The sequence below is a fragment of the Trichosurus vulpecula genome, chromosome 3 (genome assembly GCF_011100635.1).
Source record: "Trichosurus vulpecula isolate mTriVul1 chromosome 3, mTriVul1.pri, whole genome shotgun sequence".
In the NCBI taxonomy this organism is placed as follows: domain Eukaryota; kingdom Metazoa; phylum Chordata; class Mammalia; order Diprotodontia; family Phalangeridae; genus Trichosurus; species Trichosurus vulpecula.
In genome coordinates, this window is record NC_050575.1 from 85,397,852 (window position 1) to 85,420,064 (window position 22,213).

Here is a 22,213-nt window from a genome sequence, read left to right on the forward strand (position 1 = left end):
GAGGAAGCTCTACTAGACATTTTATAAAATCTCTACATTTTTATAACTCTATTTTTCCTTCTTATCAAAGTTGGAGGCCTACAATACCATCGGTGCCATGTTTTGATCTCAGGGCTGCAAGAGAATCAATCTCCGATGTTTTCTCCAATGGTCTATTACAATACCTGAAATTCCACACCTGAAAATTCATTCCTTTGGGGTAAGGCTTGGCTTTCTTCTTTTAAAATGCATAGTTTCGTGGGCTGGGTAACACTAGATTGGCTAAGTCTCTATCAGTAATGAATGTGGATTAATTAACTGAACTAATCCCAGGTGGGCTTTGAATCTGGGTCAACCTAGATTCAGATTCCACCTCTGACGTGGATCCTTTAATCAGATGATTTTTTCTCCAGGATCCATGAATGCTTTGATGACGGTGAGAAGATTGCCTGGCATCCCTGGTTCCTTCAAGTATCATCTTATCAATCATTTTAGGCGACAGAGCACCAGGCCTGAAGTCAAGGCCTGAGTTTAAATCTGGCTTCAGACACTTACCAGGAGTGTGGCCTTGGGCAAGTCACTTAACCTCTACCTCAGTTTCCCCATTTGCAAAGTGGGTATGATAATAGCACCCACCTGCCAGGGTTGTTGTAAGGATCAAATGAGATAATTGTGGAAGCGCTTAGCACAATGCCTGTCCTATAGGAAGTGGTCTAGAAATGTTAGCCATCGACACAATGCGACAATCAACATGTTTAATGCAGTATTTCCAGGCAGAACACAGCAAGACTATCATTGTTTGTTATTCCAGTGGAGAAAACGATGAATATTTTGTATCTCCTCCATACTATGTTTTGGATTTGTTGCTGTTGCTACTGATGCTGTTTTGGTCTGGTCAGGATTGGCGAATATTCATCTCTGTAGGGAACTCCCACTGTGGAAATGCTTTCCTATGATGCAGATCTTCAACACTTCTGAAACTTATTTTCTTAGATAGCTTCCTGGGACCTCAAGAGGCTCAATGACTTGCTGGTGGTCACATGGTGTCGTTCCTCTTTTGTTCTCAAAGAGGACCGAAGGTATCACGAGGGTGATGTCTTGACTTGCAAATGAAGTGGAGTTGTACAAAGTTGTACAGAGTTGTACAAAGTTGTCAGTCTCACTGTCTCCTCCAGAGCCATTGAAATCCAGCGGCAATTCAAAAGTCAAGATGACTGGAGATGGTCCAGGATGCAGTGGGTGAGCTTGGCCTCTTGAAATTAAGGTCTTTCCCAGGTCTCAGTTTGCCTGAGACCACACCAATTCAATGAATGAGGGATAGGTAAGAATTGAGACTAAAGATTCTTTACAATCACAAAAATATCAGTCTGAGAGGAGAAGACCCCCAAAGTATCTGTCCAGAACAGAAAATAATTGCTATTTACACTGATTCTAAGTCACCAAACCCTCAACAACGAGCCACAGAGTCTTGGCCTGGGGGCTAATATTGGCCATTCAATGGAAGAATTCTAGTGCTCCAGATTCCAAGGTATCATGGCACATTGGAAAGAACCCTGTTTCTGGATCAGAGACCTAGGTTTCAATCCCGTCTCTAACATTTCCTACCTCTCTGACTTTGGATAAGTTACTTCATCCACCTGAGCCTCAGTTTATTTCTCTGTAAAATGGGGGAGAAGGTTGGATTAAATGGCTTCTGCAGTCCCTTTCAATTCTTGATCTAGGAACCTATGAACTCTATACACTCTGCCATTCTCCCTCTTCAATATCAACAAACAATGATTTAGTTAGTGTCTGTTATACGCCAGGCACTATTCTAGGCACTAGAGATATAAAGACAAAAAAGTGAAATTGTCCTACCGTCAAGGAGGTTATGTTCTATTGGAATAGCAAAATATAAATATTTTATACATATATATATATATACATATATATATATATATGCACATATATATATATATATATATATATATATATATATATACATATTTTGTATTTACTTGCCTGTATACACATATCCTCCTAGCCAAGTGTGAGGTCACTGACAACAAGGACAGGTTTGTTTCTTGTCTTTGTCCCACCACCTAGTAGAGTAAGTGCCTAATAAATATGTGCTGAATATAATTTAGTTAATAGTATAAAAGAAATTGGGCATTGTGGTACACAGCTATAATCCCTGCTACGGAGAATGCTGAGGCTTGTGGACAGCTTGAGCTCAGGAGTTCTTAGTAATAATGAATGCAATAAATAATAGGAATACTACCTTATGGGCACCTTTATAAATGAACCATCTGGAGTGCAGAGCTGCCAGGCTGCTAAGGAAAGACAAGCCAGGCCAGGGCAGATAGAGAACAAGCCAAAGCTTTCATGATGAACAGCAGTGGTATCAGGCCCATGGTGAATGGCCTTCTAACCTGGTAGGGAGACCTAGTCTCAGAAAAAAGAGAAACAAAAAGAGATAACAGTATGCTATGCAAATTCTGAGGCAGGAACAATCCCTCCCAGCTAGGGAAATCAGAAAAGATTTGCTGTTTTCTTGGGATCATATCTGCTCTTTACCACATACACATATGGAAGACCATGTATAATCTGCCTCTGGTAAAGTTTGTCAACATATACTTCACATCCCTTATTCAAACCACCATCAAAAAAAATCCTCTGACATCATTTGGATGTAAAGTTATGGAACACCATACCCTGCTAGCCAGATACTCCCTGGCCCATGGCCCTGAACCACCAGAGTTACATATTCTCAAGGCCTATTTCAGCAAATGGGAAAATCCCCTTAACACTTGCTCCACTTGCTCAAGCAGGGATGTCAGATGTGTACAACCTAATTACTTACATCTGGACATCTGGACATCTCAGGGCTTCCAGATGCACAGGCTGGTGAGATTGGACAGGAAACAGGGAGACAAAGGCCACTGGAGCTCTATTGCAGCCAGGCGGCAGACGGCATGACCACTTGGACAGACACCCTTCCTTCTCAGAATAACAGCTGCTTGCTCCATCCAGGGAGCACTGGCCTTAGAGCTGGTGAGAAATGGGCCAGCACGGGGCGTGTGGCTCTCAGTGCTCTGACACTATCAGATTAGTTGGTTAAGACATTCAGAGAGAGGCCAAAGTTAGGTTGGATCTTGGCACGGACCTATTAAATTTGCTCAGTTTCTTGACCATAGGCATTGCCTCTTGCCCCAAGTTAGCTATTTTGTAACATGCTTACCATGGACTATGGAAGAGAAGGAAGGGGACCCAGTAAGAGGGGGGGCATCCCCAATCCAGAGGGAGGAGGAGATACATTTTAAAGGTGAAGAACTATGGGTATGGGATGCTGCATACAATGTTATATATCAGGGCTGTCCAAAATGCTGCCCGCAGTGTGATTTATGTGGCCTGCCTACAAGCATAGAAATTTACATAAATGCTTTAGTAAAGGAAGCCGAGCTACCGCAGAGCTGTCACTAAAATGGCAAATCAAAACATATTGTCTATTGTTTCGATAAAAACCCAAGGTTGGACAGCCGTGTTATAGGTGTTCATTTTTCTGGTGAGCTTAATTATTTCTCTGTGTCAAAAGGGAAGTTCTATAGGGGAAGATATATAAGCTAATGCCTGTGATGTTTAAAAAAAAAACAACAAAGCAACAGTAAATTATGAGAAAAGAAGAGGGATTTCAGTACTGAGGATAGTGAGCTCCTTGAGAGCAGGGACTAGGCCTTATATAGTTTTATATTGTGTGTAATACCTAGCACAGTGCCTTGTGTGTACATTAAGAGCACAACCAACATTTTGTTGATTAATGGTTGCATTGTCTGTCTGTGAGAAGGTTATTGTGGTTGAGTCTTTTTTTTTTCCAGTCACATCTGACTCTTTGTGACCCCATTTGGGCTTTTCTTGGGAAAGATAGCAGAGTGGTTTGCCATTTCCTTCTCTAGCTCTTTTTGTAGAAGAGGAAACTGAAGCAAACAAGGTCACCCAGGGTCACACAGCTAGTAAGTGTCTGAGGCTGGATTTGAACACATGAAGATGAGTTTCCCTGATTCCAAGCCCAGTGCTCTATCCATTGCACCACTAAGCTGCCCATGAGAAAGATGCACATTCAGGTCAATTCAACAAATATTTGCTGAGTGTGTACCATGTGCCTGGTACTATGCAAGATCCTACAAAGGATCTAAAATCCTATAAAGGTGGGCTTATTCATAGTTGGAAAAATGAGCTACGCACATGGAAAGATATCTAACAACATGAAGCAGCATAAGTGCTGAGTAGATTGCACTGAGTTCAGTTTATTGTACTCAGTACTGAGTTCAGATGACTGTTCAGTTTACTAGCAGCTAAAGAAATCCAGGTTTCTACTCCAAGCAAACTTATATGAGAGTCAATATAAGACCTCAAATTACTTATGACTAGTGAAATCTCATTACAACAAACTCCTGGGAACTATGAAAATGTTTTGGTTGAACTAGAGTTTTACTGTATGGAATATGGGCCATGACCTAGACTAAAAAACATTTGGTTCTATAGAAACTTCCCTTGTACTTAGCATGAGGAAGTGAACTCAAAGCAATGACTAGGATAGGGAAATCGGGCTTTTCCCCCAGGGTTCCAAAATCTTGAGGATCATGAAATCTTGAGGAACAGCATTTGCATATCTTCAGTAAATAGAAACAATTGAGCTTGGCATCTGGCTGGAAAGAATAATTAGTTCAAATGGGAAGCTACCAGATGGAGCCCTTCCTCCCTATTTGTGGCCACATGCCAGGTAAAGATCCCGAACCCAGCCCTAACCTGATCCTTGCCCCAGCGGCAGCCTTAAGTGTAGTGGCTTCATGATGTCTAAGGTTCTCTGACTTCCTCTTGTGGTAGGAACAGCATTTTGGATGTAGCTTGCCTGACTTTGATATGGCTTCCTTCCCCCATGCAACCTGATTGGGCCCAGTATTCCTGATGCACTTTCCTGGGTTATAAAAGGGCCCTACTCTTCTAGTCTTAGACACCCTACTTAAATCCCATTCACAGGCAAGTCAAGACATTGCCCTCATGACATTATTAGTCCTCTTCGAGAATGAAGGACAAACAACAACAGTTAAGATGCAAGGAGACCTTTTAAAAACACAGATATTCTCAAATATCTGGGAATACATTAAATTATTTTGGGCCTTTTATTTTGCTTCGGAGGAGGGAGGAGTCAGCAAGATTAGGGGAGGGGAGCTGTGATGTGCCTTGCTGTGTTTGGGTAACCCCAATACCGCAATCTTCCCTCCTTTAAAGCAGCTAAAAAGCATAGTTGGTAGCATGCTAAAGTTGGAGAGAGGAAGATCTGAGTTTGAACTCTACTTGAAACACTAGCTGTGTGGAAGCCGTGGCCCAAGTCATTTAACCAACCTCAGCCTTGATGTCCTTCTCTATAAAATGGGGACATAATACTATCACCTTCACAGGGTTGTTATGAGGATCAAATGAGATGATCAATATAAATAAGTCACTTTGTAAACCTTTAAATGCAATAGAAATGCAGTCTATATGGCCAGGTCCTTTGGACTCCATAGAGTCATTCAACGAGCACTTATGAAGTAACGACTTAAGGAAGGGAGGGAGGAGGGAGAGAGAGAAGGAGGAGGGAGGGAGGGAAAGGGAAGAAGGAAAGGATGGAGGGAGGGGAGAAGGGAGGAAGGAGGAAGAAGAGAAGGGAAGAAGAGAGGGAAAGAAAGGAAAAAAGGAAGGATGGAGGGAGGGGAGAAGGGAGGAAGCAGGAAGAAGAGAAGGGAAGAATAGAGGGAAAGAAAGGAAAAAAGGAAGGATGGAGGGAGGGGAGAAGGGAGGAAGCAGGAAGGAGGAAAGAGAGGGAAGGAAGGAAAGGGAAGAAGGGAAGTTTGGAGGGAGGGAAGAAGGGAGAAGGCAGGAAGCAGAGAAGGGAAGAAGGGAGGAAAAGAAAGGAAAAAAGGAAGGATGGAGGGAGGGGAGAATGGAGGAAGCAGGAAGGAGAGAAGAGAGAAAGGGAGGGAAGAAAAGGAATCACTGAGACGTATTTTTAAATGCCCAGAAAAGAATAGAAAGCAAGCCATCACTGATAAGCAGCACAGCTTTGAAAGCTACAGGTTAAGAAGACGTACTTGTACATAACAGAGAGCAGTAGCTTCATGTACAATCTTCTCCTTCTCTTCTACTATGTATATGAAAATACCCATGTTATTTGGTGCTTGTAAAGTTCAGAATAAAAACTGGTAAATTTAAGGAAAAAACAGCCCGAATTGGGTATGAAATTCGATACATATTTTTCTTGAATGAAGCTATGAGAATCTAGAAATAGCGTTTAAAGTTGGCATCCTTTAGTTGACTTCTATGATTGTTATTTGAGGGAGTTTAAATGTAAATGGAAAAAACCCTGTATGTAATAAAGTATTTACTTCCATATTTTAAGGATTCATGATGTTGATAACGTAGGTACTCCCTCTGTCTAACAGAGACGTAGTAAGTGAGCTTTGGGAATGGCAGTGGCCAAAAAAATCTGTCACCTTGGGACCAAACTGATAATAGGAACTTCCTCAACCTAATCTTGAAATGATAGAGACATAATCCAGGCCTTGTATGCAGGCTTTTCATCGTGGTAGGCTTCACCCAAATTTGCATCCCATTGTTATAGTCTTCAAGAACCCAAGGTAACGTTATGTGCTAAGATGAGAGGGCAGCTTAGGACTTGGAAATAGTGAAATTCATGAAATTGTCTCTATGTTTACTGCCATGAGAGGAAGGCTTATGATGAATAGGTGATCAGCTCAGTCACATCATTTAACAAATAGGTCATTTGATCTGGAATGAGTGAGAAAATTGATGCATAGAGTGGTTTTTTTTGGTTATTGTCATTCGATCATTTTTCGTGTCTAGCCCTTCATGACCCTTTTTGGGGTTTTCTTTGCAAAAATACTAGAGTGGTTTGCCATTTCCTTCTCCAGATCATTTGACAGATGAGGAAACTGAGGCAAATAGGGTTAAGTGACTTGCCCAGGGTCATATAGCTATTAAGTTTCTGAGGCCAGATTTGAATTCAGGTCTTCCTGAGTCCATGCCAGACTTTCTATCCACTGTGCCATCTAGCTGCCCCAGTGCACAGACAGACTAATCGATTTTCCCATAGTCACAGAGATAGCAAGGAGGAAGACTTGGGACTAGAACCCAGGTCTGCTGAATCTCAGGCCAATCCACTTACCTCCACATGTGCATAGTTCAGTAGACATACTGGCCAGATGTGCCCAGCTCTCCATCTCTAGTTTTCCAAAGGATCATTCAAGGTTAATCTCCTGCCTGGGTGGGTTTGGCTTGGCCCCACTGTCACATCTGGCCAGATCTTCAGACCCATCGTACTGTGGGAAAACTTTTGAATCAGAGACTCTGGTTAAAAGATCTTCCTCAGTCATACTACCTTCCTCAGTTTCTTCATCTATACAGTGAGAGGGATAAAACAGATAACCTCTAAGGCCCCTTCCAGCTCTAAATCCATGATCCCATGATCCCTCTGAGAACTGGTTCCTTAATGTAACTCTTTTCTAAAGGAAGCTTCTGTCACTTTATAGACTCTTGATGACCCTAATTTGTATCTTAATTTAAGTTTATATACTGCTCCCTCCTTGCCTTTTGTTTTTCTTTCCTTCAGAAACTCATCTCTTAACTTTGAGGGCTGTTTCATACATCCAAAGTAACTTTTTTGAACCCTAGACTACGAGTTCTCTTGTTTCATAAGAGGCAGTCCCCCCTCCCCGCGCTCCTGCCCAAGGCCATCTCCAGATGTGGTAGCTAAAGTTTTTTTTTGTTGTTCTTGTTGTTTCTCCTTCATTTTCAAAGAGGACCAGTGACATCATGGGTGATGTCTTGACTTACGAATGAATTGGATTTAAGTGAGGCATTGTCGCACAAAGCTGTCAGCCTCACTCTCTCTTCCAGAGTCATCAAAGTCCAGCGGCATCCAGCAGTCAGGATGACTGGTGATGGCCCAGGATGCAGCTCTCAGTGTTTCCCAGAATCTGCTTCAGCTGTCTTCGTGGCCACTGGAATAGATTGTTCTCATCCACCCATTCCATCAGGGAAGTCTTCATATGTTTAGGGTAGGCATCCCCTAACTCACCAATGAATTAGAGGCCTGTTGATTACCTTCAACCTGATTTAGCCTATCTGCTGAGATGGTTTTAGTGGAGTGTGTCCCACTGCACATGCTATATTGTCTTAGAGCTACAGGTGAGAGTTGGATGAATCAGGTGGACCCAAAAGGTAGATGAGCAGCCCTGAAAAGGGCTCAGTGGCCCTCACACCAGAGGTGCTCCCTGAACACCCCATACACTCCAGTAGCTAAAACTAAAAAGATCTAGTTCAATGAGAGTTTCTTCATGATGAGTCAGTCTCTATCTGTGGATGGATAGTTGGGCCTTCACTCATGAGGCCCATTTAGTTTTGCTCTCATCCTTGTCACAGAGGATGTGTCCTACTCATCCTTGACCTAACTAACCCCAGCCAACCATCTTGTAAATGATTACCCTTGGTCACAAAGGGGATCATTATGTACAGGCTAAGCTAGGACTGCCCCTTGTGCCTGCCAGGGAAAGGAATCTACCTTGGCTGACTTCTCCGAATTTTCCATGTCTACAATTATGTTCTTTTCAGTAATAGCATTCCGATGATATTGGAAGCACCCGCGACAAAACACGTCTGGACCCTGGAATGCAGAGCAGTCAAGAAATTCAGGGAATCAAAACTATTCTAGACGTGAAAGGCAGACCTGTCATCTATGAAAAAAGAGAGGAAAACTAAGCTGGTGAGGATTAAGCTGTCAGCAGTCTGCCCACACCCCAATCAGGCCCAAAGAAGCTCTTTCCTTTCAATGGCCAGAAAGAGGTGTGACATCTGGAAACATCTGTCCTGTTCTTGAGCATAATGCTCTGAGATCATGTGCACCAGAGAACTGGGCTAAGCTACAGACCATGAGAGTAGCCAAAGGCCAAGCTTGGGCACAATTGTAAAGTAGCTGAGCCTTGGTCTCTACTACCTCTAGATCCTCTCTTTCCATTCCTTTCCTTCCCCTTACCTCTTTCCCAGTGCCCCCATTGGATCCCCTTCTTTCAGGAAATTCGTTCTCATTAAGCTGTAAATCTTTAAGTGCCAACAATTAAGGGGGATTTCTACATTTTAATTGAGATCAAAGTCTTAAGCTAAAAGGATGGATTTCAGCTGTGGGTAGGAGAGATATGGTTTTTTGGGGGGCAGACAGAGACAACAGAGGGCCTTCCCTTAACCTCATCCCTAGCCCCAAGCCACAAAGAACCTATTAAAGTGACAGGAACACTAGCCATAGCTACCCATACCACTTAGATGTCCTGGGATGACTTCAACCAAAATCCTTCTGATTTCTTGGAGGAACAGCAGGCCTCACCATCCCTTCGGACCACCATGCACTCTAAGAGGCCTTTGGCCTTGCCATCTGACATACCCCCAAATCCCTTGGACTTCTGGGTCTTTCCATTTTCCCTGCAGCTGAACTCTCTTATTTGTATTGTCCCCCCCAATTAAAAAATGAGCTTCCTGAGAGCTGGGACTGTCTTCCTTTAGGCCCACCCTTTAGCAGAATGCTCAGCACATTCTAAGTGCTTAATAAATCTTAGTTCTTTCATTCATTCACTCATCCATGAAACCAAAAAATGGGTAGGACTAACCCCAACAAGCCACACTCAGGAACTGTATGGATATTTCCAGTTTTTCAGAACCTCAGGGACAAATCTTAGCATAATTGTGAAGGAAGTCAAGTTTGTCTTTGATGACCCCTGTTCTTCTTTGATGATCCCCATCCATGATGCCCCCGTCCCTTTACAATTCACAAATTTAGAGCTGAAAGGAACCTCAGAAGACATCAAGTCAATTCTTTCATTTTACAGATGGGGACACCAGGGGTCACAGAGCTGAAATGACCTGTCCACAGTCATGTAGGATGTAAAGGCCAGATGCAAGATTCAAACTCAGATTCTTTTATACCAGAGTACCATTATAACAGATTTCCCCCTTCCAAGCACCCAATACTCATTGAAAGTCCCAAGCTATCCACTGTAGTACCCTAACTTTTCCTTTCTGTGCCCCATTTCCTAAGGGTCTTATTCTCTGCTCCCTAAAATCAGGTATTAGTAAATTAAAAAAATAAAATAAAAATCATGTGCGAATGGGTTCATTAAGCCCATCTAGCTAATGTGCTACTCCTTACTCAGAATGCTGATTTTGTCAAAATAGCACCAGCTCCATCCATGCAGATCACAATCCTCTGTGCCTCAGCAGATAGTCTTCTGGAGTCCTTCATAAGGTAGGAAAGGTTGTTGAATGACAGAAAGAACACTGACTTTGAAATCAGAAGACCTGGTTTCAAATCTTGCTCTGAGACTCACAGGCCTCAGTTTCCTGGACTAGATGACCTCTGAGGTCCCTTCCAGATGTAATTCTATGACTATGAATATGGATTGCTTTAACCAGAGAATGAACAATTCTTTGACCAGTCTTGTACAAGACTTCTTGTACAAGAACAATCAATAAAGAAGGAGGATGAATAAAGATCTCAGGGAGTACAGGATACTTCAGAGTAGCTGATACTCATAGGATCCTAGAAGTTGGAAAGGATCTTATAGGTCATCCAATCCAATCCCCTCATTTTACAGGTGGAGAAACTGAGACCCAAGGAAGTGAAGTGATCTGATGACTAATGCAGTGAAAAACTCATCTTACTGCCTAGGAAGATCTGGGAGGCAGGGAGAGGGGAGAGGAGAAATACATTTTAAAACCTAACCCATTTTTCTTTATTTTTCCCCTTCAGGTTGCATTTTGGAATTTCACATTTTCCCAAAGAAAAAAACGAGATTCCAGTCTTTAAACAAATTGGAATGCATCACATGTCGGTAGACTTGTGATGTTCCTTCTATGAGATAGCACAAATACCCACTCCTCACCCCCACATCCCCAGCACACTCACAGACACATTCCTCCCCTCTTTGCCCAGTTATAACAGCATCTCCCCTGCAATGTGCTCTATTTCACTGCCTTCATTAATTATTTTTTTGGAGAGTAACTTAATCCTCATCCTCTGCTACAGTGTCTGGGAACGAATGACATAGCTTGGCCTCTCCAATTCCTTCCTCTGGCATTTCTCCCACATTATCCTAATTATAAGAACAACCATTTATCGTCTCCTCCCCCACCCCACTTTCCATCTATGCAAAGGAGGAAAGACTGTAGTTAAGTTATTGGTGTTTTTGTTGGTGTTGGGGTTGTTGTTAGGGTGGTGATGGTAGACAGGAAAGGCTATGATGGGGAGAGGTGAGACCTCCAGGAACTAGGCACGAATGAACAGAATCCATGAGGAAAACTCAAAAGCTTGTTTGGCTCAAAAGCTGGAAGTGAGGGGACTTGGATTCGAGTAGTGGCTCTTCCACTGAGTGGGTGACTTTGGGGAAGTCAATCTTTCTGCCTTTCATGATTAAACGCCCCTGCTGTGTTTGGGTATCATACTTTTTAGAAGGATAATGACCAGCTAGACTCTGATCATAGGAAGATGACCAGGTTGGCAAGAGGAGTCAAAATCATACTGTGCAAGAACAAATTTAAGGAAGTGGAAATGTTTAACCTCTAGAAGAGACCACTTGGAGACAGACCACTGCCTTCAATGATCTTAGGAACTGTCATATGGTTGAGGAATTGCACTTCTGTTTGGTCCCAGAGGACAAAGCCAGGAACAATGGATACAATAGATAGATTTCAGTTCACTATAAGGAAAAACTTCCTAATAATTAGAACCATTCAAAAGTGGAATGGACTGTCTCAGGGGGCAGTGTGTTCTTCATTAGTGGGGGACTTCAGGAAAAGACTGGATGGCTGCTTTTCAGAGATGTTACAGAGTGACTACTCCATAGAGAAGCTGGCAGTATGGTGTAGTGAAAAGAGCTTTGGATTTGGAGTCAGGGGTTCTAGGTTCAAACCCTAGGTCTGCCACATACTATTAATGTGACTGCAGTCAAGTCTCTTTCTTGGCCTTGTTTCCTCATCTGTAAGATGAGGATGATGAAAAAGAAAAAGCAGAAATGTTCCTAGGTTGAGTGGATAGATGGATGGAGTGATGGGCTGGGGGGCGGATGGGACACGAAGCATGGTCTAGCCAGCTGTCATGGGTCAGGTCACTTTTCACTCTCCCACCCAACAATCTGGAGGTGTTTAGCTTATTCAGTTGTTTTCTTTCCAGTCATACTCCTGACACCATTTGGGATTTTCTTGGCAAAGATACTGGAGTAGTTTGTCATTTCCCTCTCCAGCTCATTTTGCAGATGAGGAAACTGAGGCAAATAGGGTTAAGTGACTTGCCCAGGATCACACAGCCAGTAAGGGTCTGAGGCCAGATTTGAACTCAGGCAGATGAGTCTTCCTGATTCCAAACCCAGCACTTTGTGCACTTTGGTGCCACCTAGTTGTCCTCAGTTTAACCCATAGAAGAGAACATTTAGGGGGAGTCATAAAAACTTGTCTTTAAATTTAAATTTAAAAATTTAAAATTTGTCTGAAGAGCTATCATACGGGAAAAGGATGAGACCTGCCCCCAAAGGAGAAAGTCCTGAAGGTGAGTAGATTAACTCCCCTAGAGAAGGGGACAGCATGAAAAAGTTGAGGGCTTGAGGGCTCTGGGGGTGGGGGCAGGGGGGGAGGGGAGGGGAGAAGAAGCACGGAGATGGGGGGGAAAGAGTTGTTTTTCTAGCACTGAATTTGCCAGGATCCATCCACATCTTACCTAAACAAATGTCTTCTGTGGCTCCCTATTGCCTTTAGGAACTAGTACAAACTTCTTGGCTTGGCATTTAAAGAGTTCTCCATTATAGCTTCCACCTACCTCCTTTCTAATTGCATTTCATATTATTTCCCTTTGTGTACTCTTCATTCTAGCCAGACTGCTCTTGGTTATTCCCTGGAACTCAACATTCTCTCTTCTGACCCGTCCATGACTCTGCCAAAGTGGCCCCCATCCCTGTTCTCACTCCACATCTGGAATGCCCTCCCTCCTCATCTTTACCTCACAGAATCCTAGCATCCTTCAAAGCCCAGTTCAGGTACTTCTTCCTACACAGAGTCTTTCCTGATTCATCACCACTCTACACCACCCCAGGTGTTAGCGCACTCTCCCTCTTGAAATTAACTTGTGCTTATACATAATGATACACATGTGGCCTATGTTGAATTGCTTGACTTCTTAGGGAGGGTGGGTGGGAAGGGAAGAGGGGAGAGAATTTGGAACTCAAAGTTCTAAAAACAGATGTTCAAAAACAAAAAAAAATGTTTGCATGCAACTAGAAAATAAGATACACAGGCAATGGGGCGTAGAAATTTATCTTGCCCTACAAGAAAGGAAGGGAAAAGGGGATGGGAGGGGAGTGGGGTGACAGAAGGGAGGGCTGACTGGGGAACAGGGCAACCAGAATATATGTCATCTTGGAGTGGGGGGGAGTGTAGAAATGGGGAGCAAATTTGTAATTCAAACTCTTGTGAAAATCAATGCTGAAAACTAAATATGTTAAATAAATAAATTTTAAAAAGAAAAAAAAGAAATTAACTTGTGCTATTTTATATATGAGGCAGCTAGGTGGGGCAGTGGATAGAGCACAGGACCTGGAATCAGGAAGACTTTGGCACTTGCCTGTTTACCTAGGCACTTAACCCTGTTTGCCTCAGTTACCTCATCTGTAAAATGAGCTGGAGAAGGAAATGGCAAACCAATCCAGTATCTTTACAAAAAAAAAAACCACATAAACGCAATGCAAATAAAAACGGGGTGAAGTCAAATACCACTCAAAAAACAACTGAACAAACTTTGTGTATGCTTTATATTTGTTTATCTGCATATATGTTGTATCTCTCCAACAGAAGATAAGTTCCTAGAAAACAGCATGATTCTTTTTTGTCCTTATCTTCCCAGTGCTTCTCATAGAATTTGCTACTTAATAGATATTTATTGAATTGATTGGAATCAACTTAATCCCCGTGTGACTGAGAATAAGAAGGAAACATCCAGAAGCCAGTAGTGTAGTCTACTGTCCACACAACAGAACCTGGACCATCGGGAGAGGAGATGCAGAACCTTGGCCCTTCTGTGCGATAGACAAGACAGCCAAGTATAGGAGTCTATATAGACTAAGAGTGAGTCTAATAGAGAGAACACATAAATGAGAAGCAAGGAAGCTTTGGAAGGTAGCCAGGGGTCTGTTAGAAAGAAACAAGATCTGGAGGAACGAGACTTGGGTTTGAATCCCCCTTGTGTGATCTGATGCCTATGCGACAAGTCATTACCCTCCTCTGGGCCTCATGTTACAGTTGAATAAGATAGTTTCTAAGAGCAATCCCAACTTCAGGTGCTCTATTTAGACCTGGCTTGTGTCAGAGGTTCCCTCTTGGTTTCAAGGATTGCTTTGGCTGGGAGTGGAGGGAGAGAAAGTGAAGAGCTCACAGCCTCTCTAGATCATTTGCCCCCAAGCAGTTGAAACCTGGAAATGTTATTGTGTGTCATGGTATGATTAGGTCTTAGAACTAGAATGAAATAATATTTTATTTTATTTTATGTTACAGATGAGGAAAGGAATGCCTGGGGATTTTCAATGACTTGCCTAAGACCATGCTGGTGAGAAACAGATTTGGAACCCAGGTCTTCTGATTCCAGAACCAGTATTCTTTCAGGGTGCCCCATTGCCAGTCCCCCTTACAGTTATCCAGGTTCCCAAAGCATCAAACATAAAACCAGTTTCGTCACATAACAAAAGATACAAAAAGGATAGATACCCAAGCCAGTAGAGTTATGACTCATTTCCCTCTCCAGTGGACCTCTGCCTCCCCCTAGGGAGCTGTATAGACTTCAGAATTTATAATACTCGTCTAGGGGAGGGAGGAAGCTTGAAATTCACTGCTCCCATCAGGATCTCTGCCTCATTTCTCTTTGGCAGGGCCCCCAACTCCCTGGAAGTTGATCTTTCTCTCTGGATTCTCCTCAGTTGTGGCTCCCTGTCTCATTCCTCAGTCTCTGGTCTTGCAGACCTCTATTGCTTCGCTGGCACAATCATCCATTCCTAGTAAGCAGCATTGGTTGCATCCATCCAGTTATGGTCACTGCCATCTGTAGCCTCTACCATATTGTCTCCACCTCTGTCAGTTCTCTTCATCCAATTTTGCTGCTCTGCCTCCCCAATGTATTGCTCCTCCTTCCCAGGAAATGGTGCCAGCTCTAGAAAGTCAGAGGTCTTCCATATACCAGAATGCCTCCAGGCTTTTTATGATTTTCTGCTTCTTTTCTAAGGATCCACACCCACATGGCCCCCTTAAGTACCAATGGGGAGTTCCCTTGCTTGGATGGCCCCAAAACAACTCCATTTCCCAACTTCCAGGTGATGTGAGCAGTAAGATGATGGAATAGACAATTTCTCCAATCCCAAATACCTCTCAAACTTCTCCAAAATAGAAATTATATGCCAAAGATAAAGCAACTTCAGCTGTTTCCGTGATTTAGAACACCCAGAATCCAAAAGAAGGATAAAAATATCTCCTCAAATTCAGGAATTGATGTTCACTCACTCAGCACCCCTCCCTCAACCTCCCAAGCTACCAGCAGCCAGGCCACACTAGCAGATCCAAAGACACAACACAGGCTTACATCAAAAACCACCCCTGCATTCCATTCCTCAATCCCTCTTTCCAGTGCTGTAGATACCCTGAATCCAGGCTATGGAAGTTTGTTCAAGCCTCAACAACCAGCTTGGCCAGGCTCTTTAGGAGCAAGAGCCTGCTGGGGGCTCCAACCCAGAAGTACCAGCTCTGCAAAGCTCTGAACTGTTGGTGCTGGGGAAAGCAGGCTCTGAAATGCCAGTGTCAGACTAGGGAACAGAACGAGGACAGTACACCCTGCTTGTGAGGGGCTGTGCAGCACTCCACCAAGCCTGAGGCAGAGTACAGCATCCTACTGGGTCCAGTTTGACCACTCAAAAGTCAGATGAGGCAGAGACTTAAACTGGTGAATCATGAATTGTCCAGCAAGGGAGGAGGCTGAGAGCTTTGAGATCCAGCCCCTAAGGAAACCATAATCAGAGGAGAGGGATTCAGGAAGTGAGTGATAAGGAAAATAAGGAAGGAAAGACTGAAAGTACGAAAGATTTCAGAAAGAAGGAAACTAAAAAACCTTGAACATAAACAGATAAATCAACAGGAAAAACAGAAACAACAGAAGGAATTACTTCCAGATCTAGTAAGTGAGTTCAAGCGTCTATGAATAAATACTGCCAAAAAATGAGCCAACGTTTGGTAAGACAGAGAAGACCTTGTGGAATTTGAGGAGAACATGGAGCCATGACGTGCTATTCCTAAGTGGTTTAAAAAAGAAATGGGAATTATGAGAGTAGAATTTATGTCCTGAACACCAAAAATAATGAAAAGAATAGAAAATCTTGAATCTGCAATGAAAAATCTCACCAATGAAACAAAAGAAACAATGATGGATTGGGAATGCAAGCGCATAGAAATGAAAGGCAACCTAGGAGAAAAGGGAAAAAAGCTAATAACTTTAAAAAAATTGCTCACTATGCAAGCAAAACCTACTGACAGAATGCATAGACAAAAACAAGGATCCTAGGTCTCCTAGAAGAAAACAAGAGGACAAAAAGAGGTAACACTACAATGAAGGAAATAATAGGAGAGAACTGCCCAGAACTTCTGAACATAGAAAATGCAATTCCAATTGAAAGAGTTCACAGATTGTCTCCACAAAAAAGTCCAGGCTGGAAACTCCAAGACAAATACTGGTTAAATTTAACAATTCAATTCAGAAACAGCAGGTTCTGCAAGCCATCAGGAGAAAGACCTTCAAATACAAAGGAAAGGATGTTTGAATAATGCAAGATTATTCTGCACCCACTAGAAAAAGGAGGAGAGAATGGAACAATATCTTCCTAAAAGCAATGGAGCTCAGGATGTAGCACAGTGTGACCTATCCTGCAAATCTGAGTTTAACCAACCCAGTGACAATTATAGGAGATAAAACAAATAATTTAATTATTTGACACTGTAAAGCTTCTACACAAACAATATTACTGCATCTAGGACAAGAAGGAAAGTGGTTAAATGGGGGAGGGGGAGGTGAACCTCATGTTAAATTTCTCTGTTAAGGATTTTGTATCCAAGATATATAAACTATATATGTATATCTATGTATCTATCTATCCATATCCATACTCATATCCATATCCATATCTATATCTTTATGGCTAATAGCCATTCCCCAGTAAATACATGATCAAAGTATATGAACAAACAGTTCTCAAAAGAACTGCAAAGTATTCACAACCACATGAAAAAAAGATGTTCCAAATCACTAATAAAAGGAATGCAAATCAAAACAATCCTGAGGTTTCACCTAAAACCCTGAAAATTGCAAAAAATGGCAAAAAAAAAATGGCACCAGTCAATGTAGGAGGGGTTATGGAAAGACAGGCTCACTAATTCATTGTTGGTGGAGGTGTGAAATGGTACAACCACTTTTTTTTAAAAAAATTATCTTTGGCACTGATTTTAATAACATTCATCAATATTAATAAATTTGGTGTCATCAACAGAAAAGAACCCTCATAAGCATTCTCCATTAAGGTCCACAGAAATAAGCTGCCTTGGGAGTTTCCTCATAAGCTGTTTTTTTTCTTTTAAGTACAACCATTTTGAAAACCAGGTTAAAATTGTGCAAATAAAGTGACTCTGAAACCACTACTGAGTTTATACTCCAAGGAAACAACTGATAAGAAAAAGAAGTGCTCACATACTTCAGCATATTTATAGCAGCACTTTTTGTAACAGCTAAAAATTGGAAACATTTGGAGGTGCCATGGAGGCACTCTATGGGTGGAAGGCATGCATGGGTGGGTAGAGCTTCCTTTGACTGGCTGCATAGCTGGGAAAGGCTGTCTTTAAAAGTAGACAGAGACAATGGGTCTCTTTGGCTCATGCTCTTTCCTGATGTATACAGAAGATGAAGATCGCAGTTCAGCCATAGCCTGGGCACCATGAAATGGGGTGAGGGGAAGGACTTCCTTCTGTGCTCTCTCTTTTACTTCAACTCTGAGAAATGGGACCAGCATGGGGGGAGTGTTTGTTTATGTTCTGTGTTGTCTTTCTCCTTTTTGGGGTGCAGGTGGTGATCCCCAACAGACATACCAGATTTGAGAGTTTGAGTCATGATGACCTTGAAGCCAGGATTCTAGGCAGGAGGGTGTAGCTAGCCAGCCAGACTAGAAGAAAAGCCCTGAGAAGCCAGGGTGCCTGCTACTCGAGCCTGAGGAAGGTTTTGATTTGGAGTTTGGTACTATGCTCCAGGAACTGAGCTAAACTATGAACCTAATCCCTTTCCCCTCTCCACAGACTGAGGTGATATGTGGGCAAGTATGATTAAACCCCATGTATTGAGGGAGAAAATTTGTAGAAGCTAATCCAAGTGTTAAGTGACTAAATGGACCTGGGGTGCTAGGCACCACTCCTACACTTGAGGGAACACTATCAGTAGGGGGTAGGGTCATTGGCAGAGAGCCTGGACATCCCACATCCCCATTCAAGATACCAGAAAATCCTGGGGGAGAGGTGAAATGTGATATTGCTTGGCCTCCAGGCATTGGGGGCCATGATAATCAGTGTTACATGTCTGGACAGTTTTAAAGATGCAGTCAATTAGAGGAGGCTACACACCTCCACCCTAAGTAATAGAGTATACAAAGGGCCACTAGGTGATCTGGGCATGCTCCAAAGGCCTCTTACCCAAGAGAGCCAATTGTTAAATTTCCAGTGTGAGCATTTAGCAAACACAAATCAAGGCTTGATTTATTGTTTTGTTGATTTCCAGATTTAAGAAAGTGATGGAGAAAATATTAAAAATATAGATTAAATTTAAAATACGTAGAGTGAAATAAACCTGGAAAAGTAGGTTGGAACCAGAATGAGCAGAGCTTAAATCCCAGGGGTAAAAAAAAGTTCTTTTGGTTTTTTTTGTCAGTAGACAATGGAAAGCCACTGAAGACAAGTGAGTCTTGATAAGATGACAAGCTAAGGTAACATGATAAGATCTGGCCATTGGAACAATTATTCTGGCAGCTGTCCTAAAGATAAATTGGAGAGTGAGAATTAAGAGTCAGGGAGATTGATAAGAAGGGTTCTAGAACAATAGAGACAAGAGGAAATAAGATCCTGAAACAAGATGGTGTCAGTGTCACTAGAAAGAAGAGGGTAGATTCCAGCAAGCAGGATTGACAAGACGGACAGGGATGAAAGCGATGATTCCAAGGATCCAAGTACAGGTGACTGGGAAGATGGATGTTGGTGCCATTAACAAAATGAGACAAACTGAGAGAAAAGTCTGTTTGGTAATTCGGACATGTTGAATTTGGGATGCCAGGAGAATATCCAAACCCATTCAGATGCATGACTGTCTTCGATGATTCATAGATAATAATAATAATTAATCTGTCACTTTAAAGTTTGCAAAGTCCTTTACAGAGATTATCTCAATTGACTCTCCCAAGGACCCCACAAGGCAGGTACTGCTCTTATTATTATGCCCATTTTACAGGTAAGGAAGTGAGGCTCAGAAAGAGTAAACAAATTGATCTATGGTCGTAAGGCTAGTAAGCATTGGAGGCAAGATTTAAGCTTGGGTCTTCCTGACTCCAAGGCCAGGACTCTACCCACTATGCCAAGAAGTCATTGAAGGAGATGACATGTGGGTGGTCATGGCTGATGATCTAGATGTATGATGAACAGTTCTCTCCATCCTGAACACACACTGTTGTTTGGTTTGTGGCCATAGCCACTGGGAGCGCAGCCTGGCACTCAGAGATACTGCCTCATGGGTTTCTGGTTGGCCACAGTCTTTGGTCTAAAAGAGCCTTCCCCACCCCTAATTATGGCATGCCAGGCTGGTCTGCCTGCTGCTGGTGTTTCCCAGCTGTTTCCAGCTGTGCCACGTTGTTTGCAGCTGTGGTTCTCCTATCTTCTCAGTTTGCATGGCTATAGCTTTATCTCACCATCTGGCAGCTATCTGGGCGTTACATTTCTGGTTTATGCCCCCTGCTCTTCTCTGACACTACCATCACCCTGGTGCAGGCCATCATTACCCCGGGTCTAATATACTGCAATAGCCTGCCGGTGGGGCTCCGTGCCACAAGTCTCTCCCTACGCCAGTCCAAAGTAATCTTCCTAAAGCTGTCAAAGTAATCTTTCTAAAGCAAAGGTCTGCCCACGTCTCTCCCCTACTCAAGAAACTCCAGTGGCTCTCTATCGTATCCAAATATAAAATCCTCTGTTTGGCCTTCAAAGCCCTTTATAACCTACCTACACTTACCTTTCCATTCTTCTTATACCTTACTCCCATGTACTCCAGGATCCAGTGACACTGGCCTCCTTGCTGTTACTGAAACAAGACACTCTGTCTCTCAGATCCAGGCATTTTCACTGCCAGGTAGCAGGCCTAGAATTCTTTCCCTGCTCATCTCTACTGTCTGGCTTCCTTCAATCCCAGCTAAAATCCTATCTTCTACAAGAAGACTTTTCTAATAACCTTTAATGCTGGTACCTTCCCTCTGCTGATTATCTCCAATGTATATATGTATATAGCCTGTTTGTACAGAGTTGTTTGAATGTTGTCTCCCCATCACCACCCCCAGCCTTGGACAAGGACCTCCTTGGGAACAGGAACTGTTTTTAGTTTTTTATTTTCATATTTTGCATCCCCAGTGCTTAGCACAGTTCCTGATACATAGTAGGCACTTTATCTCACTGATTTCACACAGTAGGCGTTTAATAAATGCTCGTTGATTTGACTACTCTCTAGTCTCTGCGTATACCCAGTCCATAAAAACATCAGAATTGTCTTGGGTTACATACTTTCAGCCTACCAATAACACTCTCTGATGATACTCAGAAGGGTTTCCTTCCCCAAACCTCAAAAGACAAGAGATAATAAATTTGCAGTTTTATGTACAATCATCTTTTTGATATAATACTATGTTATGGAAATGCTAGTTTTATTCCATAAATTAAAAATAAAATAATTTTTTAAAAAATATACTTTAAAAAAGACTAGAGATGTGCCCCCTCAAAAAAAGTCAAGTTTTTCTCAATAACCTAGTATCATAATATTTAGACCAGGAAGAGATCTTGAATAGCATTTAGTCCAACCCTCTGTTTGTACATATGAAGAAACTGGACCAGTGAGATAAAGGGGTGATCCCAGGGCCAATGCTAGGTATTTCTTGGCCAAAATAGCCGTTTCTGGATTTCTGTCCAGCCTGGTTTAAATTGAGGAAGATGAGATCCTCTCCCATAGGATAAACAACCCTCCATGCTATGTATTTAGAGGAAGGGAGAACACTGAACCTGGTATTGCCAAGGAGACCGGCTGAGAGGGAATGGAGGTAGATGAAGAGGTCAGCACTCATTTCTTCTGGGTGCCATGCTCAGCAAACTGAACTATCTACATCTTTGTGTTCACAGATTGGGACCATGAGGAGATTCTAGCTCCCCACAAAATAACTGAAGATTCTTCATCTGGAGAAGAGGAGACTCAGGCTAGACCACAATAGTTGTCATCAAGCATGTGAAGGGCTGGCATGTGGAAAAGCAATTCAATTTGTTCTGGTTGGCCCCAGAGACAGAGCTAAGAGCAACGCAAAGAAGCTTAATGGAAGGGAAAGCTTCCGAAATGTTAAATAAATACAAAAGTAGGAAGAGCCCTTGTCAGTTACAATAAAGGATGGATTTTTCTTTGGTTATTGGTTGGTCCAGTTAGCTGCTGGGTTCCATTCCAAGATGGGGGAGCTATGTTTGGATCTCGGGCCCTCTCTATCACCCGAGGCTGCCCTTCTCACATAGAACCAACACCCACAAATTCATTGACACCACAAACTCTTACTTCGGAGTCTACAGACACCCAAGAAGTCTGTGGATTTCAGGGTGTCTGTGAAATTATATGGGAAAATATTACATCTTATTTTCACTAACCCTCTGATTGGAATTTAGCTTTTCTTTCAATCAGGATTTTTTAAAAAGCCGTTATTCTACAAAGTAATCCATAGGCTTCACAAGACTACCAAAGGGATCCATGGCACAACAAAAGGTTAAGAATATTTTCCTAAATCTAGATGTGTTGTACCGCAACAAGATTAGC

General features: G+C 42.5%; 1 long non-coding RNA gene across 4 annotated transcripts in view; it reads left to right on the plus strand.

The window, feature by feature from the left end:
- LOC118843726 overlaps nt 1-21,818 on the plus strand; it is an 80,732-nt gene extending 58,914 nt beyond the window's left edge. The window contains exons 3-5 of one of the 4 annotated variants that reach the window (XR_005009937.1): nt 71-199; nt 12,925-13,088; nt 21,541-21,818. This is a non-coding gene — a long non-coding RNA (uncharacterized LOC118843726). Of the gene's footprint in view, nt 1-70; nt 200-12,924; nt 13,217-21,540 lie in introns of those variants that run through there. The other 3 variants (XR_005009936.1, XR_005009935.1, XR_005009938.1) reach the window with 3 other exon arrangements.
- The last annotated feature ends 395 nt before the right edge of the window (nt 21,819-22,213 follow it).